The sequence below is a fragment of the Saimiri boliviensis genome, chromosome 4 (genome assembly GCF_048565385.1).
Source record: "Saimiri boliviensis isolate mSaiBol1 chromosome 4, mSaiBol1.pri, whole genome shotgun sequence".
In the NCBI taxonomy this organism is placed as follows: domain Eukaryota; kingdom Metazoa; phylum Chordata; class Mammalia; order Primates; family Cebidae; genus Saimiri; species Saimiri boliviensis.
The window spans coordinates 152,379,378-152,406,512 of NC_133452.1; the positions used below are offsets into that span (position 1 = coordinate 152,379,378).

General features: G+C 42.4%; 1 long non-coding RNA gene across 1 annotated transcript; it reads right to left on the reverse strand.

The window, feature by feature from the left end:
* Nucleotides 1–10,527: 10,527 nt before the first annotated feature.
* On the reverse strand, nt 10,528–26,774 carry LOC141584398 (uncharacterized). The gene is made up of 4 exons (XR_012517447.1): nt 24,702–26,774; nt 22,298–22,376; nt 21,809–21,859; nt 10,528–12,397 (listed from the first exon to the last, which is right to left on the reverse strand). It is a non-coding gene; the product is annotated as an uncharacterized LOC141584398 (long non-coding RNA).
* Between the last annotated feature and the right edge of the window lie 361 nt (nt 26,775–27,135).

The window sequence follows — 27,135 nt, forward strand, 5'->3', positions numbered from 1 at the left end:
GTTCAGAGACGGAGACACGCTTATGAGAGAGATTTCCTATAGAGGTGTAAGTGTTTCTTATAAAGCACTTATTTCTCAGAGCTTCTTCTTGGTCTGAAGTTTCTCAAAATGACAGCTCAGAATAGTCTTTAAGTCAAAGCAGCATATTTTGGGTTGGCATGTCCTGAACCTTCTCCTCTCCTATCCATTCCTTTCTATCCAACCATTTTACCCTTCGGGTTAGAAAGTAGCTAGTGAGGCTAGGTGTGGTGGCTCACGCCTGTTATCTCAACCCTTTTGGGGAGCTGAGGCAGGCAGATCACCTGAGGTCAGAAGTTTGAGACCAGCCTGGCTAACATAGGGAAACCCCATCTCTACTGAAAATACAAAAATTAGTTGGGTGTGATGGCATGCACCTGTAGTCCCAGCTACCTGGGAGGCTGAGGCAAAAAAAAGAGCTTGCACCTGGGAGTGGAGGTTGCAGTGAACTGAGATTACACCACTGCACTCCAGCCTGGGCAACAAAGTGAAACTCCATTGCCAAAAAAAAAACACAAAAGAAAGCTGGTGCATGGAGTAGAAGATTGTGAAGGCTGTTGGGGCTCAAAACGGATACTCCAAAGTAACGGTGCTTTGACACACGGCACTGAAGAAGGCTCGGTTCCTTTTCCTTTCCCACTGTTTCTTCCAAAGAAGGTGAAGTTCCTTTATCTGCCTAAGATCCATACTCACCAAGGAGAACGATTGTTTTTCTCTTCTCCTTCCAAGGCCAAGAATATAACCACACCAGAGCAACACTTTCACCATCACTCAAATTTGGATTTTTGTTTCTCCTATTAATCAATTTTCCTCATGTTAGTGATTTTCAGTGATCCTCCAGGACCCTCACAAAATTAACCAGAAAAGCAAAAAAGCCAACCATACTCTCTTGCCCAAAGAAAGGCAGTGTGAATGGTGGAAATAAGGACACTGTATCTTCCTGTGTGTATTGGAGTTTTGCTTCATGTATTGGGCTGGACATCACTCATTTCTAAATTAATTGAGACGTGACTGAGACTTCAAAGAACTGTATGACTTCTCTGTTGCCTAAGATTGAACAGAAAGTTGTGGGGAATGTCCTAGTTTTTATTCCCAGACAAGGGAAAGATTCCCCGGCAGACAATGTAAAAGAGAAAGTGGGTGTCAAAAATATTACGCCCCGTGAGGCCTGCGTGATGGATGGGCTGGGTACAGCCTCTGTTTTCCACTCAACAGAAACTCCTGGGCTGACAGCAGATGTTTGCAGATTCATTTAACAAATACCTGGGGTTGTCGACATACTTGGCACTCGATAGCAGTGGAGAGCATCACTCAACAAGACTCATGCTTTGCCCTCAAGGAGCTGACGGTCTACTGGGAAATGAAGACAATGAGTTTTCAATGGGACAGGCATTGCTAAGGGTGCCGAGAGGCACCTGATCCTGTCTCAGAGGTCTTCCGTGGGAAGCTAGGCTTAATCTGAGACCTGAGGGACCAGTAGGTATTGACTGGACAAGAACAGGAAGAAGATGAAAGAGGCAGAGGGAAGCCAAGTGTTTTTCAGACAGTCGACAGTAGGAGATAGAGGCTGCAGAGAGATAAACAGCGGAGACATTGGAAGGTAGAATTGAAAGTGAGAATCACAGGAAATTATAATTGAGAAACAGGCAGCATTGCGTCTTGAAGGGCCTTATAAGCCACATTCAGTTTGCATTTTAATCTGAGGACAGTGTTGATTTTTAGCAAGGGAAGGATCATATTTGCACTTCCGAACAATTTTCTCCAAAGTAAGGTAATAAGAAGAAACTATTAGATCCTTTAATTACATTGTTTAAAATGTAACCTTTAAGATTTTCTAATACATTTATTACCCATACACTTAATATGGTCACAGGGGTAGGTGCGTGTCATTTATAAATACGCACTGGGTGATTGCTTTAGAAAAGTCACTCTGGCTGCGGCAGTGGGTTGGAGGATGGCAGGGGCGGTGGCAAGGAGGCTGGTTGGAAGGCTGCTGTGCTGACCCAAATGGAAATGATAGAGGCAGGAACCAGCGTAACGGCATTGAGTATAGAAAGAAGTGGCTGAATTGAAGCAGGATGTTAATGCTTTGTTTCCATCTGAGACTATTCCGTTATAGATCTCCGGCATCCACAGGCCAATTGATGGGTCAGGAGAAAAAAGAGCACTGGCCATCAAAAAGATCCAGCTTTCAAGTCCTGCTTTCTTCACTTATTACGAGATTTGGGCAGATCATTTACTCACTGAGGCTTGGTTTCCTCAATCATAAAAATGGGGCTCTCAATATAAGATCCTACCTGCCACCCGGGCCAAGTGCCAGGCCACTGAAGGGTTAACAAAGAAAGGATGACTTTGAAGATTACAAAGCAGTAGGAAGATGATAACTATTTTTCCAACAAGCACTATATTTTTGTGTATAAGTTGTCACCAAAAACGCAATTTGACTTCATGTTCATTTTCAGTTAAAATGAGGAAGCTAACTATCCTTATGCTTAGCAAAAGATGGCATCTTTTCTTATTAACGTTGAAAACAGTAATAAATGGGTCAAGTGGTTGTGATTTTTCCTCCTTGAGAAGCCTTGAGACTCAGTTTCCTCATGTGTCAGTGGAAAATAATGGCATCTGTCCTATCTATCTCTTCCTTGAACCCCTCAGAAGGGGCATATTAATACTCACTGAGATGGCGGTCAGGAAAGTTCATTCCCCACAACTTCCTCATGTGACCTTGAACAAGCCATGCAACAACCTCTAGCCTTGATTTCCTTGTCTGTAAAGTGTGAGTAAGGTTGGAATAGATGATTTCCAGGCACCTTCCAGATATCGAATATCGTTATCTACGAGAGTTGAATGAAGAGATGAAATATGAAGCATGCTTTGTCACAGTTGTGATTTTATTTGCCTGGTTGAAAAGGAAAGGAGAGGAAGCTTTAGGGGAAATAAAAAGTTTACCACTAGAATTATCTTCACATTAACCAAGCCATGGAAAACGGAAGAAGCTGTGAAGATTTTCTCAATATGCAGAGCCACCAGGCAATCGCTGACAATAAAATTGTGAATTCAGCAATTCCATGCTGTGTTTTAATTTTCTGGCACTGGCGTGCCCATTATTTAAGCATGCATTTGGGTTGGTGCCAGCTGCCCTCATCACCACGGCTCAGAAGGGATGCTGAGAAGCCGCCCCCAGCTCACACGGGCAGGTCTGGGGCCCCTGCAAACCCTTTTCCTCTGGAAGGTCAGGAAAGAGAGGTAGGACAGCAGACTTTATATAGGACAAAGGGAAACTGGGAGGTAATTGGAGAAACAATGAGGAAGAGAGTGGGAGAGGACAACTGGAAGAAACATTGGAACAGAATGAAGGGAAAGAGCGAGAGAAGGCCATGAATGTAAATGTTTGATGGTCAACGTGAACAGGTAAAATTAGGTACCAGAATAAGGTATGAGAAAAAGATAAAAGATGGGAATCTACAATGACTCTAAGTCCCAGATCTCTTTCTGTCCTCTGGTCAGGGGCATGGTCAGTGGACCATCTCTAGCTGCAGTGCCTTCAAGATCTGCTACAGCATTTGAACTGAGGTGAAGCTCTTCCCCCAGCTCTTCCTGGGTAGCCCCCAGGCCATGGCTGAGCATGGTGAGTGCTTCATGGCCCGGCCAATATTTGCCTAATGTGGGACTCTGATCCAGAGTTCCTCATTAGACTGGTTGACACGCTCTCGGAGCTGCCCTGTAGGTGAAGATTCTTCCTACCCCACTTTCTCCTTTTCCCCCTTATGATCATTAGTTTTACTTGTTAACCTGGCTAAGTGACAGTGTGCAGTCATATAATAAAATCCTAATCTAGGTGTCACTATTCATGTGTTTTATAGCTGTGGTTAGCATTTATGGTCACTTTGTTAGCAGAGGCGAATCTGTATGGGCCTGCAGCAACCTCAGTTCTTGCCTCTTCAGAAGAAAGCATTCGACCGAGGGGCATAAGGCGGAGTGAGAGACAGAGAGAAGTCTTAGAGCAGCAGTTAATGTTTATAAAAAAGTATCAGAGCAGGAATGAAAAGGAGTAAAGTACACTTGGAAGAGGGCCAGCTGGATGACTCGTGAGATCAAGCCCACTGTTTGACCTTTGATTTGGGGTCTTCTACACTGGCAGGTTTTCAGGGGGTTGCATCCGTTCTCCTCTGATTCTTCCCTTGGGGGTGGGCTGTCTGCATGCACAGTGGTCTGCCAGCACTTACAGGGCCGCATGCGCAGTGTGTGTATTGAAGTTGTGTGCATGCTCACTTGAGGGTTTTTCCCTTACCTGTCGAGTGTTCTTAGAAAAAGGCCTTGTATGTACCAGTTAAACTCTGCCATTTTGCCTCTTAGGGTGCCTGCTTGGGCCCACCTGCCCAGCTCCTGAGATATTGGAAGCTGCTGATCACCAACTTCAGGAGTTTTCTTTCTATTGGGAGACTGCCTTTCCCTGACGCTGGCTGTGACCAATTATTATTTTAGAGGGTCAGTTTAACAGCTGCCTGACCATCACCTGATGGCTGCCCAATGTCCCTGGTGTGGTCGGGGGAGCTCTCCTACCCTGCTCATGTCTGCCTGACAACCTACTGTAACAAGCTGACTTTAAGTAAAGGAGATGACTCTTAATAATGTGAGTGGGCCTCATCTAGTTAGTTGAAAACCTTAAGAGCAAAACTGAGGCTTGCCAGAGAAGAAGAAAATCTGCTTTGAGATTGTAGCATCAACTCTTACCTGGGTTTCCAGCCTACCCTGCAGGTTTCAGACCTGCCACCCGCCACAACTGCATGAGGTAATTCCTTAAAATAAGCAAACCATTTCTAATTGGTTCTGTTTCTCTGGAGAACCCTCAATAATCCATCCCTCTTGTTTCACAGGCATCAGAACTGCATCATAGTCTGAAGGCTTTCCCTCATCACCCCTGCTCCCTCTCACCTTTATCTCTTATGATGTTACCTTCAATAAATCGCTTCCCCTTCTAATTCCATCTTGCCCTCTGCTTGAAAGGAGCCAACCGCACCTTCCCATGGCTTCATTTACACTTTTCAGACTATGTGTTCAGTTTTACATTAGAATATCTGAGCATGATTGATAACACCTTAGGATCTTATAACACTTGAGTGGTAGGAAAAGAAGTTGAAGAAATATAGTGTAAAAACAGAAATGAAAGGAAGATCGAAGGCTAGGAGAAATATGGGGTCACAGCTAGGAGAAGTACAAAGGAAATTGCCTTTCCAGAAATGTCAGATTTGAATGTTTTGTTTAATAGATCACCTCCCAAGGGCTTTTTGCAAACAGTGGCGTGAGAAGATACCAGGCAGGAAAGTGAAGGAACAGACAAGCACACGTTTGCCTCATTTTTGCTTTTTGCTCATTGGAGAATCTCTTAAAAATGTGTATTTCCCCTTTGCTGATTGCCATCTCTTCAATTACCTCATTTAAGAACACACATGAAAACAGTACTCCTTGCATCTGCTCCAATGTTCTCCCCAACTTTTATAGCTTCCTCTGCCTGATTTCTTAACAAAAGGACACTACATTGTAGAAACTGCTGCTGTTTCACTGTGGATTTGTTCCTTGGTTGCTTTACTCGTGGTTAATAGAGAGAATGATCGCGGACCATCTGAGGTGATATGTGTGATACAATGATAATGTGACGTCACCAGCCGAGTTCACTGCACATGGCTCAGAATGAAATGTGAGTGCCAATTAAAGCCACCATACCTGTATCCTTACAGGACATTACCTGACAGCCTCTGAAGTTGGATTTTCCTTTCCAAGCCTGTGTTGGCTTTAAATCTGCAGAGCAGTTGTTCATTCTTTCTTTCATCTATTTATTTAGCAATAGTTAACTGAGGGCCTAGTAGGTGTTGCGGACTATGCCAGATGCTGAAGAAGTCGTGGAATGTTAACGTCCTTGCCCTCAGAAGGCTTCAGGGTCGGCCGGGTATGGTGGCTCACGCCTGTAATCCAAGCACTTTGGAGGCCAAGGTGGGCAGATCACCTGAGGTTGGGAGTTCAAGACCAGCCTGACCAACATGGTGAAACCCCGTCTTAAAAAAAAAAAAAAAAAAAAAAAAAAAAAAGGCTTCAGGATCTATTTTTCAAGTAAATCCTAACTGGGCTGACTGTGTTTCTGGATCACACCGCTTTAATCTTTAATGACACTGTAGCCTTTTTGTTTTCTTTTTCGAGATGGAATCTCACTCTGTTGCCCAGGCCGGAGTGCAGTGGCATGATCTCGGCTCACTGCAATCTCTGCCTCCTGGATTCAAGCAATTCTACTGCCTCAGGTCTCCTGAGTAGCTGGGATTACAGGTATACATCACCATGCCCAGCTAATTTTTTTGTATTTTTAGTAGAGATAGGGTTTCACCATATTGGCTAAGCTGGTCTGGAACTCCTGACCTTGTGATCTGCCCACCTCGACCTCCCAAAGTGTTGGGATTACAGGTGTGAGACACCGCACCTGGCCATGAGGGTGTAGTTTAAGCAAGCTTTGAGGCCTTCTCCTAGTGTCTTTTCCCAGGTGTAATGGTGTGACAGCCATGAGTAGAAAGCACATCAAGGATGTCTGTTGCTCCACACAGCCAGCGAAGGAGCCACAGGCCTTGCTGGCACTGAGGTCTTTATTACTGAAAGCCAGTTGGCATCTGCCAGTCAAGTTCAGCTCTTATTTGGCCCTATTATTTCAATGCACCAGCCAAACCAGACAGCACACCTGAGCAGCCAGTCTCTCCTCAATTGGAAGTCACTTGAGATGAAGCAGACAGTGTTGCTGCCCAATTCCAATCAATATGATTTCTGTGATAACTCAGTCACCAATGTTCTGTTTCCAGGACATCAGAATTCCTTATGCAAATGACTTTGCATTAACCTGGTTTGTTGGTCAAAGTTCTCAGGAAAACAGAACTAATCAAAATGTATGTGTATATGTGTGTGAGTGTATGTGTGTGTGACAGAGAGAGAGAGAAGAGGTGGAGGGGGGAGAGAGAGAGAGAGATTTAAGAAATTGGTTCACATGACTATGGGAACAGACAAATGTGAAATCTATAGGACAGCCAGGCATTCTGGAAATTCCATCAAGAACTGATATTTTAGTCTTGAGTCCAGAAGCAGCCTGGAGGCAAAATTCCTTCCTCTTTAGGAGACCCCAGTCTTATCTATCAAGACCTTCAACTGATTTGGATGAAACCTATCCAGGTTATGAGGTGAAGAGTGCTGAGTGAGATATGTCATCCCAGAATATGTCTCTTTGGCACATGGATTATTTTGGACTAAAGACCTCTGAGAATCAGCAGACACAGAAAAAAAAATTCTAAAAACAGGTCACACGTTTTCCTTTTGTGAAAGTCATCTCCTTCTGTACCTGGAAAAGGAGGACTCTTAACAACTGTCATTAATGGTGAAGGCACTGGTTTAAATCTGCATAACAAGCCTTAATAAGCAACAGTTGTGGCCGGGCGGGGTGGCTCATGCTTGTAATTCCAGTACTTTCGGAGGCTGAGATGGATGGATCACCTGAAGTCGGGAGTTCAAGAACAGCATGACCAACATGAAGAAGCCACATCTTTTCTAAAAATACAAAAAATTATCTGGGCATCGTGGTGCATGCCTGTAATCCCAGCTACTCGGGAGGCTGAGGCAGGAGAATCGCTTGAACCCAGGAGGTGGAGGTTGCTGTGAGCTGAGATCGAAACATTGCACTCCAGCCTAGGCAACAGGAGCCAGACTCCATCTCAAAGAAAAAAAAAAAAAAAAAAGCAACAGTTGTTTGTTCATCATACTGTTCCTGGTCGCTTTTTCATAACTGTCTTTCTTCCCCTGAAGTCCTAACCCTCTTTGGCCTAAGATGGTATATAAACCCAAGTTCTAACTGCCCCTTTAAGTTCCTCATCCTTGAGTGCTTCTGTGTGTATGTGCGATGCCCATGTTAAATAAATATCTGTTTTTCTCTCACTAATCTGTCTTTTGTCATTCTCATTTATAGAACCTCATCTGGAGATCCTAAGAAGGGTAGAGAACAGAGATTTTTTTCTGTCTCCTAGAGAAGATAACCTGCTTTACTTTAAGTGTACTGATTTGAATGTTAATCACATGTGAAAAAGTGTCTTCATAGTAGCATGTAGACAAGTGCTTGCCAAACAATCAGGTACCGTAGCTAGACAAGAAGACACATAAAGTTAATCATTTGTCTCTCATGAACTCCAGTTTTAGTGTTTTACCAAATTCCTTCTTGATAAAGTCAGTGGTGGTGGAAGGTATCACTTCACATTAAAATTAACGAAGATAGAAAAATCTAAGCATTTTTTAGTATGGTTTTAATTATTTTCAGAAAATTACACAAGGAATACATGATTATAGCCAAATATTTAGGGTACATTGATTTTAAAAATACAATTAAATTATAATACCACAATCCTAAAGTAACTGCTGTTATTTTTTTTACATGTAATATTCCAATTCTTTTCTTATAATGGCATCCTATGTAGGGGAGAAAAAAAAATCTCTTCCTTCACCCATATTAGGTTCTTCAGATGAGGTCCTATAAATTAGACTGGCAAGAGAAAAACACACAGGCTTATTAACATGCATATTATGCTTACATATGGGAGCCCCTAAAGATGAGTAAACCAAAGGCATAGTTAGATGGCTTATATACCATCTTAGGCTAAAACAAGAAAAACGGGTTTTGGCTGCCAGGAGGGAGAGACCTAGGTAATGTATAGTAGACAAGGATTGTTTATTGAGGTTTGTTGCGCAGAATTAAGTCAGTGCCTTCTCCAGTGGAGAGCTGTTAAAAGTCCTTCCCTTCCTGGTACAGGAAAGGGAGAACATCCTTTAAAAAAAGAAATTTCTTTTTTAAAAGGAAAACTTTTGACCTGTTTTTAGAGTTTTTCCTGTGTCTGCTGATTCTCAATGGCCTGTAGCTTAAAATAATCCATATGCCAAAGAGGCATATTTTGGGGTGGGATATCTGGCACCCTTCACCTACTTTACAGAATATTGTAGAACTTGCTTTTGGTACTTGATCACATGCTGAGTGAATTATTTCCAAGATAATACATATTCTTCTACTACAAAAGCATTTGTAATTGTCATCATATATTCTATTGTTTAAATAGACCATCATTTACCTAACAAACCCTTTATGGCTAGACATTTAAAACATTCCAAATGTATCCCCATTATATACAAGTCTACAATAAATGTCTTTGGTCATTTGTCTAATTGATCTTGGTCTATTCATCTATTTATTTCTCTTTGATAAATTCCAGAAAGGGGATTACTAGGTTAACAGGTGTGCACATTTTTGAAAAGCTCTTGATACATCTTGACAAGCTGCTCTTTAGGAAAATACATCAATTAATGAGAGCACTATTGTTTTAACAGCTTGTGTTTATCAGCTTACATTATTTCCAGATATTAATAAATATCTCTGAATCTTCTATCTTCAGAATTAAGCTTGAAAGAAAGGCTCTTCAGAAAAAATATAATTTTGAAGTACTAAGGAGAAGAAAAACTGGTTTAATCCTACCCTTTGGCTTTGAAAAAAATTCTCATTTTAGCATTTAAAAAAATTAAATATATTTCCCTTCACTGATGCACCATTCTACTATAAATTTGATAATGTATCACCTAAGAGTAAGGTGATTTAAGATGAGTAAATGAAAGGCATGGTTAGATGGCTTATACACCATCTTAAGCTAAAACAAGAAAAATGGGATATGTAAGCATAATATGCATGTTAATAAGCCTGTTTTTCTCTTGCTAATCTTTCTTTTGCCAGTCTAATTTATAGGGCCCCACCTGAAGAATCTAACATCGATGAAGGAAGAGATTTTTTTTCCCTCCCCTACATAGGATCCTATTGTAAAAAACGAATTGGAAAATTGCATGTAAAAACAAAAACAAAAACAAACAGCAATTACTTTAGGATTGTGGTGTTATAGTTAAATTGTTTTTTTAAATCAATGTATCCTGAATTTTTGGCTATAATCATGTATTCTTTGTGTAATTTTTTAAAAATAATTAAGAATTAAGATGACTTAAGAATACATGTATATGTATAAAAAGAGTAATGATGCTTAGTATTTGAGGATTGGCAAGCTCGATGAAATGAAGGCTAGGAGAGGATAACCAGATTTTTCAGTTCTAGAATTCATAAATGGAATACTTTTATAGTAGGAATATACTCTCCACAATAATCCGTACCATGGTCTTCCATCAAATCAGATCAGAAAAACCGCAGAGCCAGTCTTTTTTTTTTTTTTTTTTGAGACGGAGTTTTGCTCTTGTTACCCAGGCTGGAGTGCCATGGCGCGATCTCGGCTCACCGCAACCTCCGCCTCCTGGGTTCAGGCAATTCTCCTGCCTCAGCCTCCTGAGTAGCTGGGATTACAGGCACGCGCCACCATGTCCAGCTAATTTTTTGTATTTTTAGTAGAGACGGGGTTTCACCATGTTGACCAGGATGGTCTCGATCTCTTGACCTCATGATCCACCCGCCTCGGCCTCCCAAAGTGCTGGGATTACAGGCTTGAGCCACCGTGCCCGGCCCAGAGCCAGTCTTAATACAAGTTAATATTCAGCAGGATGATGCCCCCCTGAGTAGACATGGACCATAGGACTCTGAGTAGTTTGCTTAAATATATTCTTCAAGTGAAACAAAAAAGGACATGGGAAAGCCCAGTAATAGGGAGTTATCCAGGAACAGTAGGGTACACAGGAACAAAGTTGTTATGCAGATTCACGTGGGTGCCTTCTCCATTGATGAGTCTCTAGTGATTTAGTCATCCTTCTCTTCCTGGTCTAGAGAGGGATGGAGATTACAAATGGAGATTTCCTTTATAGATGCAAATTTCCTTTGCAAAAGGGTAACTTCTACTCCATTTTCAGTCCTGTGTCTGCAGTTTCTCTAAATAATCAGCTCAAAATAATCCTTATGCTAAAAAGGCATATTTCGGGGTAGCATATTCTGGTCTCCTATGCCAGATATGCTCATCAACACCAAACTTCCTAGACACCACCAGCAGACACAAACACACACTCACATGGCTAACTGGAAGAATCACCTTGACTTTGTCAGGAAAGTCACAAAAGCAATTTTGTTAATGACTCAAGACCTTCGATCAATTACAAAAAGAGGTTCAATAAATGTTTGTTGCATTGAATTGCTCAATGTTAATTGTCTGTCTCATCCTCAGGTGTTCACATGAGGGGCACTTTGTAAGCATAAAAGGGATTGACAAAGTGACATTTTTATTCATGTGCACCTAACAAGATGGAAACCAGAGGAAGCAGAATGAGAAGTGTGGTTAGGCACCAACTTTCTTAATGCTTATCAGGGGCCGAGGACGTGGAGGGGAAAGAAAGGATCGATGCATCAGAGCACAGGATTAATGCAACATGTTAAGTGCAACCCTGTAATCTAAGTGCAGCCCTATCTGCCCCTCCGCTAACAGCAACCACACACATTTCCTAGGAGCCAGGGACAGCAACAGCACACAAAAATTCCAACCAGGATTAAACCGGAGGTGAAGTCACTGCTGCCCCATGATGCCCCACTTCTGAGCTGTCATTGCACACCTCTTTAAACACTGACTCCAACATGCCAATTAAAAAGTCTGGCTTGCAGTGGGACAATAGAATAGAACATGGGTTTCATTTTTTTCCAGCTGAACAAAAGCAGAGACTTTGCTCCTCTGCTCCAGGGACTGTGAGGCGATGGAACCCTTTTGAATGGTCCCTGCCACCACACACTTCCCAGCTATAGACACTGGCTAGATAGGTAACACAAGGGGAGTCGATGGTAATGAATCAGAATTTGCAGAGTTTAGCGGCTGTGGGTGTGGGAGGGCGCCCAGAGAACGGCCAACTGACCTGATCCATTTGTATCACTTGTTAACCAAAATTGTCGGTGACTTTGAAACAATTATTGCCTTCCTGAAACCAAAAACTGCACAGCACAATAACTCTTGAGCCTTCCCCCTCCGCATCATTAATCATGTTCATGGTGCTTTACTTAGCAGGTTACAATGTTAGCTTACTCTCAGGCTCTCTGCAGTGAACAAATTAAAGAGGCTTGCTCTGTTCCATGAAAATACTCCAGCTCAGCCTATTCATTTTCCTAAATGCTTCTCCACTTCAAATTGGCATTCCAGCCATGTTGCATATATTTTTTAAAAGCCATTGTACAGGTCAATAATGTTAAGCCCTTACCCATGACAATAATTTACTCTCATCGACTGTGTACATACACAGAGAAGATATACACACATAGTGTGTGTGCTCACACTTTGATCCCTTTGGTGTCTCAGCTTTGTGGACTCTCTCTTCCTATTGTGTTTCAGTCTTTTTTACTGGCGGTCTCTTTCTCCTGCAAAGAGAGATTACAAATACAATCCTAGAATTGTAAATAGACCGGTGGATGCCTTTTGTTCGGCTTCCTGTCCAAGTTGTTACAACCTTTGTCATGGTAATGAGCCATCAGAATTTCATAGCCTGAATACCCCTCCACTCCTCCAGTTTATTGTGTGTCTAAATTTGGATGGGTTTATGGTCTCCGGCAGTGCTGCCCGTGGATAAAGACAGCTGGAAGAGTTGACCCGCTTTAAGAAGACCACGAGTGCTCCATGGAAGTAAATGCTTTATTGGTGTTTTTGAAGGGTTCAAATGGCATCACAGGAAATCCTGAGAGCACTGTTTGGAAATATGGAAAGGGTAATATTCACCTGCCAAGGTTTCCATCAGGTCTTGAAAAAGTTCCGTGGGTTTTCTATCCTAAATTTAACCCCAGCTGTGACAGAGTAGCTTTTACCATTCATTCAGGGGATGTGTGTTGAGAACCTGTTCTGTGCTGGGCAGTGGATACAAAAGGGGAAAAATAGGGCAGGCCAGGAGCACCGAGTCACAGCTGAATACGTATTTATGCCAGTGCAAAGAAGCAGAAAACTGGGTTCCTCTCCATACTTGACTTCATATAACTCGGATCAAATTTCTTCAATGAGAGCTCATTTGCAATAGCCATTATGCTGATCAGCACGCCACTGACTTCCCCAGTGAATACCCAATGAATACCCATTTCTGACCTTGTTTGATAAGAACACTGCTGAAGGTAGATTCCTACAAGGTAAATTCCTATTACTGTCACTTAGGTTGCGGCTTTAGGTAACTAATATGTACGTGACATCACATTATCTATGCTGAAGTACTTTAAAGCAAATTACAGACGTGGTAACAGTTTACAAGATGACCCATCTATATTTGATTACTGACAGGCATGAATAATTTACTTCACCAACATTTCATCAAAATTGTGCTCTGTTAATTAGATGGAGGGTTTTTGTGACAAAGCACAAACTGCTGGGGTGGGTGGTCTGTGAGGTTGTAGAACATAAAAGGGCTTTTTATTCCCCCAGCAGATGGGGCCCCCCCAAGGATAAAAGAGACTTGAGAGCCACTTAAATTGGCCTTAGGACCCTTAGTGTCGAAGCTAAGTGCTGGCTGTGATTAAATTTATGTAAAGCACGTAGCACAGTGCCCGGCACCCAGCAGCTGCTGATAGCTATTAGGGTTTTTTTCTTCCCCAAGCGTTGGGTGTGTGTGGTTAGAAACTTAGTGCCATTTCCAAGCAGGTGTGACTTTTAGTTAAGTGACTTCCAGAGTTTGTATGAGAAATCATTGGTGAAACCCAGAATAGAACTCAGAGTCTTTGCATTCGATTTCCAGTCCCATCCCTCCTCTCACTGGGACGCCTGCTCTCCTTCTGCACAGGCACCTTTGCCAAGAGAGGATACGATTCTCAAAGTAGCTAAAGTGCTCTGGTGGTTTTCAAATGGCCAGTTCTGTCCTCCTCCCAAAATATACTTTCTCTCCTATTTCCAGTTTCAAAATAGCAAAATGCAAAGTCCTGTCTTCCTTCCTTCCTTTCCTTCCTTCCTTCCTTCTTTCCTTCCTTCCTTCCTTCCTTCCTTCTTCTCTCCCTCTCCCCCCGACACGAGTATCAGGCTGTGGGGAGTGGGAAGAAAAGAATGAAAAGGAAAAAAAGGCTGCCAAGTGTTTTTTATCATGCAGATGTATGTTGGGGGCATAGAAGTGGCAGGGATTGGAGAGTATAGCAGAAGGAGCCCAGGCTCATATGCTGCTAAAAATAATAAATTCTAACTTCAGAAAACTTTGAAATATGGCTGGCATGGCATTGTTTTTGTTGCCTTAGGAAGATAGGCTCACTTGACCAGATGATTAAGGAACTTGAAAACTGAATGTAACTGAACCAAACTTGGGATCACCCACCCAGTGCACAGAAAAAGCCAAAAACTAACACCACTGGGATTTGCAGTGAAAGACAGGCATGTGTTTCAGGGCGCCAAGCAAGGAGAATCGGGTAGCTAACACTTAAGACCCAAACTTCCAGATGGATAACAAGCAAGAGTTTTTACAACTGCGACTTCTGCTTTCCTGAAATGTACTTTGAAATGTACATTTAAAGGCATTAAAGTATAGTTGTAGTTATAACCAAGACATGGAAGGGTTGCATACAACCAATACAAGGAATTGTAAACCAATACAAGGAAGTTACCTGTTGGTTTGGCCCTACATAGGGGGACATCTTGAAGTAGAGGCTTACAGGTCAGAGGTGGATTCAGAGATTCTTTGATTTGCAATTGGTTAAGGAAGCAAGGCTTTGTCTAAAAACTTGGTGTTAGCAGAAAGCAATGTTTAGGTTTGGCCTGAGGGTATAACTTTCTCCAGGCCCCTCAGGAGGAAATTAGAACAAAGAACACTGGTCAAGAGTTCAGTCTTCAGTGCCCCTTATCTGAGGTCTATGTGGCAGTGGTCAGCATGTCCCATCTGGTGGGGCTCCTGTTTCTGAAAAACAGCTGAAGGACACATCAAGATGTTATCTTTTACTTTCTATAGGGAAGAAAACGTCTTGTGACTCTGGCTTACTTGGTGGCTATTGTTTAAGTTACTATTACCTTCCAGCTTAGCGGGTTACTCATTTACTTCCCTAATTGCTGGTTGCAGTGTTAGCTAGGTGCCTGGAATTTCCCTTGTAGGGACTCAAAATTTTTCTTTTGTTTCTTGCTACATGGGGAGGGGTAGCTTGGAAGGCCCCTAAGAGAGGTTCCTGCTGTTTCAAAAGACAGCTTTCTGGGATTACCAAGGCAAGAACCATCCTGGGGATAGATAGCGCATCTGCAAACATGGTTATGCCACCAGGTCAAGGTCAACACTGCTATCTCAATGGCTACTAGGCCCACATCTAACAATTCCCCATGCTTTACCCTGGCCCGTAAGCTAAAAATGTGAGGTGAAACACTGTCTGTCCTCTTCCTTCTCTGGGCTGCTCTCTTCTCTGCAGAAAGGAAACTCCTGATTTGCTGAGAAGTTTCTCAAAAGCTACAGTGCAAATCACCCTAATTGTTTGCTAGATGAACAACGATCACCCTAACCTCCTAATTAACATTGTTAAAATCTGCTAACAAAGGACATTTAACAATATCTTAATTAGGAAGGATTTCCAATTTGTGACATGGAGCATGTTAGACAAACAGAGCACAATTCCCCCTTTGTTCCTGGGCTCCGTAGCCAGAGAGATTACAAGATATGACACAACATGTTCTGCGTTTGCCATTTATCATTCTATATCCTTTACACATTTGCACTACATAATTAGTGTCTCGGCTAATTTTACCTGTGTTATTGTTTGCACTGTAATTTGGAGAGAATAGAGTGGGTGATACGGGTGATTTAGACTGGGGCAGGCATATGCTTCTCCTGTTCTCCCTCCCACTGACTGCAGCTCCCAAATGCCTGCTGGAAAATACCCCAGCTAGTAGAGGGAGCAAACTTCTTGGGGTCTCTGCTTGCAGATAATGGGGTATAAAATGAATAGCCTTTTGGGTCATTCCAAAGAAATATGCAGATGACTAACCATCCTAGTTTCCATTCCTTTCCCAAGCTCCTACAGCTTATTTTAAAAGCGTCTATTATCTATCACTTAATTATTAAAAAGTGTCTACTCTGTTTTCATAAATTATCTATGTGATGGAGATATTGGCATATAAGAGAGAGTCATGGGGAAAAGGGAGGTTCCAAAGCCAATTATCCCAGCTGAGAAGGTTTTAGAATATAATGGGATCCCTGAATTATTTTATATTAGGCCTGTAAGGACGGTGTGTGTGTTTGGTTAGGGTGAATGGGAGGAGGAGGTGGGGGACAGGAAGGGTTAAGATTTGTAATAATCCCTAATTCATTATTCTCATCTGTTTTTTGAGGGCATTCTTATTGTTGGGCCATTTTCTATGTGTCGTAATTTCTTTATCCTGAAGACAGAAGAAATCTTTGAAAAGAAATTAACATTGTATATTATTTGGAATTGCCATTTAAATAAACTACATTATCTAAACTAAATGAGAAAACATAAGAAAAATACATAATAGCAAGTCTGGCACATAGTTAATATTCAATCAATTGTAGCTATAACAAACTGTGTTATATTACAAAGCTATATAGAATATATGATGACAGATGCATTACACAGTCAGTGGTGCCGTATATAATACATAATATATTGCATATATAAGGATGGGAGAGACTTTCCTTCTACCCTCCTAGGTTTGATAGCTAGGCCTAGGAAATAAATTGACGACAGGCAGATTAACAGGAGGAAAGGTATACAAATTTATTATGTGCACAGAAACATCACAGGAAAAAAAGTGACTACCTAAAAAGACAGTGAGATTTGAGAGTGTATGTCCCATCCTCATAGGGGAAGGTGTGTAGAGAGGTGGTATGGGCGATGTTGGGGAGAGGAAATGATTTTTAGGAAGACACATGGGCCCTTAGAAGAATAAATGGGAGATATGATAGTTGGTGACAAAGTTCATCTGGGGGTGTCTTCACTCATTTAGTGCTGCTAAAAAAATACCACAGGTTGGGTAATTTATACAGAACAGAAATTTATTTCTGACAGCCATGGAGGCTGAAGAGTCTAAGGTCAAGGGCCGACATCTGTTGTCTGAAGAGGGCCTTCTTGCTGTGTCCTCACGTGGCAGAAGGGAGAAAGGCAAGGAGGTCAAACTCCTCTCATCCAGACTTTTTATAAGGGCACTAATCTCACTCTTCAGGGAGGAGCCCTCACGGCCCACTCACCTCCCAAAGGCCCTTCCTCTGAATACCATTGCACTGGCAACACCTGGATTTTGGTGTGGACACATTCCAACCACCGTGGGCCACTGTGTACTTCTAATCTCCTCTCCTGGGATAAGAGTTAATCTTCCTGGTGGATGGAGCTCACCAGGATGGGGGTGGGGGAACAATGGAGTTCCTTTCGGAGGATCTGTCTTTAGGCCAGTAAGGGAAGTTCAGAGAAGGTGTCTCCTTGGATTTGCTGTTTTCAAGTGCCTTCAGCTTAAAATAATCAATGTACCAAAGCAGTCTATTTTGGGGTGGCATGTCTTAAACACCTTCACATGTAATATGTAATTGAATCAGATGCTCAGAGGCGATTTCTAGTCTCTGGTCTTAGCTACTAAGTGGTTTCTTCCCTGAAGACATGGAAGAATAAGACAGAGATGCAACTTCCTCCTTCCGACTTGCCAGGCACAACTGCCAAGGGCTGTCCCGTGAGATAGAAACCAGAAGAAAACAAAGCAAAAATCACTTTTCAGTTGGATGTAACTGTGGTCTGACTATATCAGAAAGCTGACAATCTTGAAGGGCATCTATCCCTTCTCTCCTCTCCTCCTCTCAAAACACCTGTGCCTGTCAGTGCAGTCCCTTTACCCTGAAAAGGGTGGGCTGCACTGATAAGGAGGCCCTAGAGGGGTTCCTGGTGGAGACAAAGAAGCATGGTGAATGGATCTTTTTCTTTCACAACTTCTAACATCTGCCAAAGAAAAGAAAATTATTCATAGACTTGTTAAAGGCACTAAGGAAGACTTTATTCAAGAAGGGGACTACTGCAAAGGGGTCTTGCAGTAGGGAAGAGAGACTGGGCTCAACTCCAAAAAGTGGGGATTTATTTATTGCCCAGGAGCAAAGGGGTGGGATGGGGGGTGAATGGAAAACACTAAGAAGAGACATCCACAGTAAGGGGAGTCTTGCTAAACTGACCTAAGAGGATTCTTGCTGAAGACAGGCCAAGGTGATCAGACATCACTGGGGGGTAATGGAAGATGAAGTATTGGGTCAGATATAGAGCGTGATCTGATATTGAGAGTGAAGAGTTCTCCCTAAACTGACTAGAGTTTTGCTAAAACTGGGTGATGCAGACCCATCGAGGACAGATATTGAAGGTCAAGATCTAGAGGGCTTAAAGGAGCCTTACTAAAATTTGCTTAAGATCAGAGTCTTTGTCACATGGTTCTCTCCCTTCTATCTCTGTTACCTCTGAAGAAAAACATGCATATACCAAGTTGATCTAATGTATTACTGTTGGGCCATGTGTAATCTTAACATTTCAGCATTGGAAGAGGACTTTGAAACCACTCATTGCCTTATTTGACAAATTAAGAAACGGGGGGTTTGTAGAGGCAAGGTGACTGAGATGGAGCAGGGATCCCTGTTAGAGGCCTCCAGAGAAACAGGAAAATCTTGAGTTTCAAGGAAAATTCCAGGCACCTACCTCGCTTTGAGAAGGTAATGAACATCTTTACAAGCAAGAAGATACAATAATTTAAGCAATAGTGTCTCAAGCAAGTTAGAGTCACAAGGTGCTTTGGTTCCCCAAAGAAAACAAAAAATATCTTAACATATGTTCTTGAGTCGCTTTTCAGAAACCCAGACCCCCAACAGGTAGAAAATGCCAAAGGACTGTCACACAGAGCTCAGATAATGGGATAGTCAGGACTGAACTCTGACGACAATTTCTTCCTGAGGGGCCTAGAGAGAGTCATACCCTCAGGCCAGTCCCTTAATTCACATTGTTTTCTGCTGACCCAAGTTTTTAGACAAAGCCTTGCTCCCTTCACCAATTGCAAATCAAAGAATCTCTGAATCCACCTATGCCCTGTAAGCCTGTGTTCAAGATATCCTGTCTTTCTAGGCTAAACCAATGTATAACCTCCATGTATTGATTTACCATTTTGCCTGCAACTTCTGCTTTCCTGAAATGTAGCCCTGCCTTTGGAAACTGTTGCTTGTAAGCCATTGGCAAGTCTGAATCTTAAGTGTGAGCTCCCTGATCTTCCTTGCTTGGAAACCTGCAATAAATGCCTTGCTTACTCTTGTGGCAAACTTAAGTGTCAGCGTTTGGCTTTTTTTTTTTTTTTTTGCATGCTGAGTGAGTGGACCCAAGTTCAAGTCAATAACAACTGCCTAAGGTCCTGTAACTGCCTGGTGGATTCATTTTACCCACTGCCCAGATTAAACTTATTTATCAGGACTGAGGAATTCTAATAGAGAAAGAGTTTAAGACATGTAGAACTTGCTAATTGGAAGACTGGAGTTTATTATTACTCAAATCAACCTCCCTGAAAATTCAGAGAAAAAAATATTTTTTTCTTTGTTTTTTTTGAGATGGAGTTTCACTTTTGTTGCTCAGGCTGGAGTGCAATGTCATGATCTTGGCAACCTCTGCCTCCTGGGTTCAAGTGATTCTCCTGCCTTCGCCTCCCAAGTAGCTGGGATTACAGGTGCCTGCTACCATGCCAGGCTAATTTTTGTATTTTTAGTAGAAACAGGGTTTCACCATGTTGGCCAGGCTGGTCTCAAACTCCTGATCTCAGGTGATCCACCTGCCTTGGCCTCCCAAAGTGCTGGGATTTCAGGGATGAGCCACTGTACCCAGACAAGGCTAGAGTTTTTTAAAGGTAGTTTGGCAGGCAGGGGGCTAGGAATGGGGAGTGCTGATTGGTTGGGTCAGAGATGAAATCACAGAGAGTCAAAGCAGATTCTTCTTGCTATCTTCTGTTCTTGGGAGGGATCACAGAACTGGTTGACCCAGATTACTGGTCTGGGTAGTGCCAGCTGGTCCATATTTCTCCATCAGAATGCAGGGTCCAAAAAATATCTTGAATACCAATCTCAGCTTTTATGATAGTGACGTTATTCATAGGAGTAATAATTTAAGCAAATTAGGAAGGGGAGGTTAGGAATCTTGTAGCCTCTGGCTACATGACTCCTGAGCTGTAATTTCTAATCTTCTGGCCAATTTCCCGGTTTTACAAAAGTGGTCTCGCCCCCAAGCAAAGAGGGGATTGTTTCAGGGAGAGGGCTATTACAATAGTTGTTTCAAAGTTAAGCTATACATGAAATTCTTCCCAAAGTTAGTTCAGCCTATGCCCCAGAATGAACAAGGGGAGCTTGGAGATTATAGGCAAGATGGAGTCTGTTAGGTCACATCTCTTTTACTGACATAATTTTCCTGTCAGATTTTTCTCACTGTCATAATTTTTGCAGAGGTAGTGTCAATCCAGCATGCTGGCAAGACAGCAAGGGCTGAAGCTCGCAGTGCCTGATGACCCCAGAGTCTACTGTCCCTGAAGGTAACATCTAAACACAGTTTTGATTTCAAAGAGAGAACAGGAAAAAAAGATGGTAGAAGGAAGGAGCAGGAAGATCTCTTATACCTCAAACTCATCAAGCTTAGTCAATTCCTGCTCATTTCTGAAAGTGTGGAAACATTGAAATAATAGTTTTCGGTTGAAGGTAAGAGGAAAAAAAAGAGTGAGAGGCAGAGAGAGAAATGATTTAAATTGACATACTCTGTCATGATTGCTTGCAAAGACAGTCACTTTTTGATGATACTGCAGCCTTATCAGGAAAAGTAATTTATAGATACTATTTCAAATGGGAGGGGAGAAATCCTACAAAACCTAACAGCACAGAAATGCAGAAGGAAATATTGCTTAGAACCACACCCCCCCCCCAACAAAACAATAAACTTCTCCTGTGCTTTATCTGTTGAAAAGGTTTGACTGTAAATTCTGACTTTGACATTCATTCCAGATCCGTTTTAGAGGCAGCCCACAGACTCAACAGGGCGAGAGAAAATGCTAAATCATAATTACCTCGTAAAAGCCCAGCTTGTTTCCCTGAATGCTTGAGAACTGGTATAGCTTCTCAAAATATCATAAATTTATTGTGCTCTCTCCTGTTTTACTTAACAGCCAATTAATGTTACTGTTTAAAAGAATTAAAGCCAGAGCTTCAAAGGGGGTGAGAATGGGAGAAAATATTATAAAAGTCTTTAAACCTTGGCTAGCAGACAGATACTGTGTGTAGATACTGCCCTCATTATGAAATGGCTCATTAAAAGACTCAGCTGAAGGAAAATCCTGCCATGATCCGTACCCGTTGATATGATCTTGTTCTTATTCGCATCTTCAAAAGGAAAACATTTTTCAACACAATCTTGAGTTGGTTTGAATATCCTACAGGATGATACCAGAGGTGATGGCAGGATGGCTTGCTCTTCTCTGGGAAGCTCTTCTGCAAGTGAAGGATCTGGGCCACTGGTACAGATCAGGAGCAGTAGATTGGATCAAAACAAGGCAGACACACAGCACTCCCTACACTCCCACCGAGTCCTGAGCCTCCAGTGGCTCTGCATTCTGACACGGCCTTATGAGTTTGCCATACATTCCAAATGAAGACAAAAAAATCCACATTTGTTCCCAGAGTTCACCTGCAACTTGTCATTCTCCTGAAGAGAGTCCCATCAATTGTCACTGTATATTCTCAGCAAAGACTGAGGCATCTGGGTGTGGGAATTCCTGGGCAGGGCGTGAACATGAACATGAAATGATACAGAATCAGGTGTGTTCAGGTCTTGACTTACCTCCTGTGTGGTCTTGGGCAAGGCACGCTCTTTGGACCTCAGTTCTTGGCTCTAGAAAATGAAGATATCAATGACCATCCGTGACCCAAGTGGCAAAGTCATTCTAAAATTACTTACAATTCTACTTTTGTTTTATATAAATCTCTCTTTATTATATTGTATCAGGGAGACAAGGAGTAATGCTAGGGCACTAGGATACATATTCCAGCAACCGGAAAGGCAGTGCAGCCATTAGGACAGCTGACAGCCTGCAACAGATGAAGGCCCAGGATGGCCGGCCCAGTGTCAGCTGGCTGAACGTACACCCTGGCACCTGATGACTGTCAAGATGGCCCTGAGCAGAAGTTTTAGAAGAGAGAGGAACGTGAGATGATGCAGACAGCCAGGGATGGCCGAGAGGAAGGTAAGGGTCTCAAACTAGACTGAAGGGGAGAGCTGAACTGGACTTGAGAAGAGCTGAAGGAGCATGTGCTTTGGAGCCAGACTCACCCGGCTCTGATCACATCTTGGTGCCAGATATATGGCTTGAAGCAAGTTATTCAACTTCTCTGAGCCTTGATTTTCCCACCTGTAAAATGGAGATAAAGTGTCATATGTGAGATGAAATTAAAACGAGGCAAGATATAGCATGTGTCAAAATTTGTTCTTTTTTTTTTTTTTTTTTTTTTTTTTTGAGAAAGTCTTGTTCTATCACCTAAGCTGGAGTTCAGTAGCACGATCTTGGCTCACTGAAATCTCTGTCTCCTGGACTCAAGCAATCCTCTCACCTTAACCTCCCGAGTAGCTGGGACTACATGGGTGAGCCACCACACCCAGCTAATTTTTATATTTTTTGTGGAGATGGGGTTTCGCCATGCTGGCTAGGCTTTTTTTGAACTTCTAAACTCAAGTGATCTGCCTTCCTTGGCCTCCCAAGGTGCTGGGATTACAGGCCTGAGTCACTGCACCTGAACAAAATTTATTCCTCGTAATATTTTAAAGTGTTCATAAATTTTCTCTCCCAAATCATCTCTCAATGTCTCTACATGGCCAGCTTTTCCTCTAACAGTGAAACAGATCAAATTCTTGGCCTCAGTTTGCAGCCTATTTTAAATGAAAAAAAATTGTATTGTAAATTTAGTCATCGGAATCATTCTGGTGTTGTGAGATGTTCACACCATAAGAAGGATCCTGGGAATAGAAGGTAGTTCACGGAAACTCACATCTTGTGCATTCTTTGGGTCTAAGTTCACTGAGTGGAATTGGGAGCAAAATCACTGGTGCAAATTATATGAAATTCATCCTAGGCCCTCATCCTCCATGCTTCTCTCTTGGTTAAGTATGCACAGTTGAATTTGTCTAGGTTGAATAAGCCAAATGCCTGCAACTCCATTACAATTACAGACATACCCTGCATGCTTGTTGTGAAGACGAGAGTTAGTGCATGTGAAGTGTACAGTGTAAGACTTGATATGTACTCAGTGGATTCATGTTACCATTTTCCTCCCTCACATTTGGAAGGCTCTCTTTGTGACCACTCTTGGAGAGAATTAGACAGATCTGCTCTATGACAACCTGACCCTCCTCCAACATCTTTATCCTCGAATGCCCTTGAAGGTGGCAAGAAGTTAAAAGGAAGGAAGGAAGAAAGGAGAGAAGGAAGGAAAGAAGGAAGGAAGGAAGGAAGGAAGGTTAAGAGGAAGAGAGGAAGAAAGAAAGAAGACCACAGAATATCTGTGTCAGTGGAAGGCATTTCAGTAATGATGAAACTGATGTCTGGTATCGCTGGGGAGACGTGACAGCTTGAGACTATGTGTACTATCAGCTAATATTAATGAATTATTTATCGATCATTTTCCTCACCAGGGACCAGACATTGTACTAGGCCTTTTCATGTGTGACAGAAAAAAAAAATCAGTAATAACTGTTATTGAAAGACCACAAGATCTATGGAGGAAAAAGGGAGAGTTTTATTTTCTATAAAAAACAATCTGCAGACTGGGGAAGCACAGCCTTCAGCACAAGAGAAAGTTGGTTCACCAAAGAACAAAGGTCAGGCTTAAACAGGGAAAGTTCTTGCCCTGGTTCTTGATCAGATTCATTCATGCAAATAACAGATTTAAACTTGTTCAGTTCTGATTGGTCCAAATGGCAGAGCCCTGATTGGGTGGTGTCCAAGCCCAAACGCAGAAATCTCTGTCAGATGTTTAGATGTTTCTTTTAAATGGCGTGGGGTGTGTGTGTGTGTGTGTGTGTGTGTGTGTGTGTGTGTGTTAGGGCATGGTTCTGGTTACAGTTTATCTTGGCACTGACCATAGAAATTGGCTTGGATTGATTGTAGAGAGGAGGTCTGGTGATTCTACAGCATCTTTCTGAGCTCACAGAGTACGTGACCACTCCCTCACCCAGCTACGGCTGCCTGGTTCTGTTTGAACTTCAAGCACCTCCGTTAGCCACAGGGAGTCCATTTTGTCTGTTGGCCAGAGACATACTTTAAAATAACCCAGAGTCTCTTCCCCTTTCCATCTGCTCAAAAAGATTCTGTGCAGCTCTTTTGATCCTTGATTCTTTGCAGAATTGGAATATAGGGCAAAATTGGAACTTTGCACCAAAACTCAGAGGAAAACAGAGCTTGGAAGACAGACAAGTGAACAGCTGACAGTGTCCTGTTCTCCTGTTGTGTACACTACAGAGGTACTAAGTATTAGTGTGGTGTTAAGACATATATTGGTTTTCGTCCACAGTTCCTGGCTCATAACTCCCATAGCTCTTATTCCAGTCTTCTGTAATAATCTTGGGTGGGTTAGACCTCAGGGGCAGCCCTCTGACCTCCTGCCCTCCTTTCACTCTATGTTCCCCCACCTTCCCGACTGTGGATCTTAAGATTCTTCCATGAGAGGGTCTCATCCTATACCTTAGGGGAAGGAATGGTGATGTCGTGAAGCTTCCAGGAAAACCCAACAGAACAGGTTTCAGGGAGCTTCTAGAGAGCTGAACATGGGAAGGCTCTTGGAGGACAGAGTCCCAGGGAGGGCACAGAAGCTCCGCACCCCTTCTCCCATGCCTGGCCCTATGCATCTCCTCATCCGTTTCCTTTACGATATCCTCTGTAATTAACCTGTAAAGGTAATAGGGTTTCTGAGGTCTGTGAGCCACTTCAGCAAATCAACCAAATCCAAAAAAGGGATCATGAGAACCCCAACCCGAAGTCAGTCCATCAGAAGTCCCAGAGAGGGCCGTGCCTTTTTGTGGGAGCAGTCTTGGGGACTGAGCCCTCAACCTGTGGGATCTGACAGTGTCTCCTGGTAGACAGTGTCACAACTGAATTAGAGGATACCCAGCTGGTGTCTGCCGCTTTGTGGGGGAAAAAAACCCATGCATTTGGTTATAGAAGTCTGATGATTGTCGTGGTGTGAGCACAGAGGAAAATCATGGTTAGAGAGAATTTTCCCTACACAGGTAGGCTAGGAATCCCTGTGGGCACCATCTCCATCACCTGTCATGTGGGTATGTCCCTATCACAGCCCCGTGTGGGATGATGTGCCCGTCACCACTTTCTAGCTGCTGTATGTCCCACTGCCACCAGCTACAGATTCCTTCTCGAATGATAAAGAATAAAGGTGACCTTGGAGGTGGTATTTCTGATAACCATCTGTGTCCAGAATTTTATTCTGTTTCAGATGTTTATTGCAGCATATTAAGAAATTAGGACATCAGAGGCACCTAGAGTTTAAAAAAAAAATGGCTTGCCTTATTTCCACCGCCTATCTATGGACTTCCAGCACGGGGACAGCAGGCAGATGGGAATCTCTATTTGGAGAGCACAAGAGGCAGAGGCAGGGGCAGGGCATACAAGAGCACTCTACCCAAACCTGTGCAACAGGCCTGCAGTGTGGGGGCAATCTGAGTGACCATTTAACACACTTATCCGAAGTGACACCCCCAGCCTCCTCCTCCATACCCGCTATGACTCCCTGGTGAGTTGCCTTCAGCCTCCACCATCTGGTGATGCTTGATGTTTTCTGAAGTAACAGAGACTATGAGTCATCTGAGTCCATAACAGTAGCTACCATTTCTCCCTGCACTGGGCACTTGCATTATCTCTAATCCTCACAACTCTGCAAGATCTAGAGGACCACCAAAGGGCCATATCATCATCTCAATTCTACTGACTCTACCATACAAATCTCTCATGGTGCTTCATAAAGGTCTCTTCTTACTCTGCCTTCCTTGTAGATGAGAAAAGTAGCACAACTCAGTTAAGAGACATTTTAGATTTCCAGAAAAAAAAATTACCTTTTTTGCTTTCTCTTCTCTAGGCTGGGTAATTCTACTCTCTGAACATTTCGTTGTGAAGTTTTTCTCTCAAACTTTCTTGTCATCGTTTTTGTTTCCTTCTGTGCTTAGAAAATGGGGTCAATGTTTTTCAAGTCCTTTTCTAAACACAATGATTCATTTTGTTATGTATTTCTGATTAGTACAATATGTCTGGTAGAGTCTAAATTCAACTTTAAAGTTAAATATAAAATTGTATTAAATGTGGTCATTTGATACAAAACTGTATTAATTTAATCCACATTATTGCCCCCATAGCTAATATTTCTTTTGCTATAAAATCATAGCTAGAAAAATTAAAAGATCTAATAAGCCAATTCTCAAACCCCCAACCATTAAAATTGAGAAACAGACGGAGTTCTGTAATATATTTAGGCTTTTTGTTTTAGTGTATATTCTTTCTTCCTCTGCAGGGTGTAATAGGAAAACAAAGCAAAACCATGAACACTGGACCTGAGCTCTGAATTCATTACTTTTGTCTTCATGACCACAGGCAAATCATTTAACCTGTCCGTGTCCTCACTTCCTCATTTATAAAATGATAGGGTTGGATTATACTGAAGGAGTTTTCAAAACTCTTTTTAGCCATGAAAATCTTTCTTAAAAGAAATCTTAGGTAGAAGCACTTAACAGACAAAGCAGAGCAGAAGCAGGAATGGTGAGACCCAAAGATTCACCCCTTAGACGCCCCTCACCCAATTTCCACCCACCCCCACCTCGTTTTCACAATTTATGATTTCACATACAAGCACAGATTTGGTATGTGCGAACATTTACATTCATAGCACGTATCTTGGATAGGATATACATGCAAGTGTGTGAGTTTATTTGTGTTTATATGAGTATATAGAAGAAATCCAAATCTCCCCAAGCTCCTTCAATCTGTGACTAGGAATGAGATCAGATATCACTAGTTCTGAGTCACAAAGTCACAAGCATAAGGCTGGATGGCAGCGCCGTGCATACTACCCCCAAGGATGCTGGTACCCCTCCCAACCCTTCATTTGTGCTCA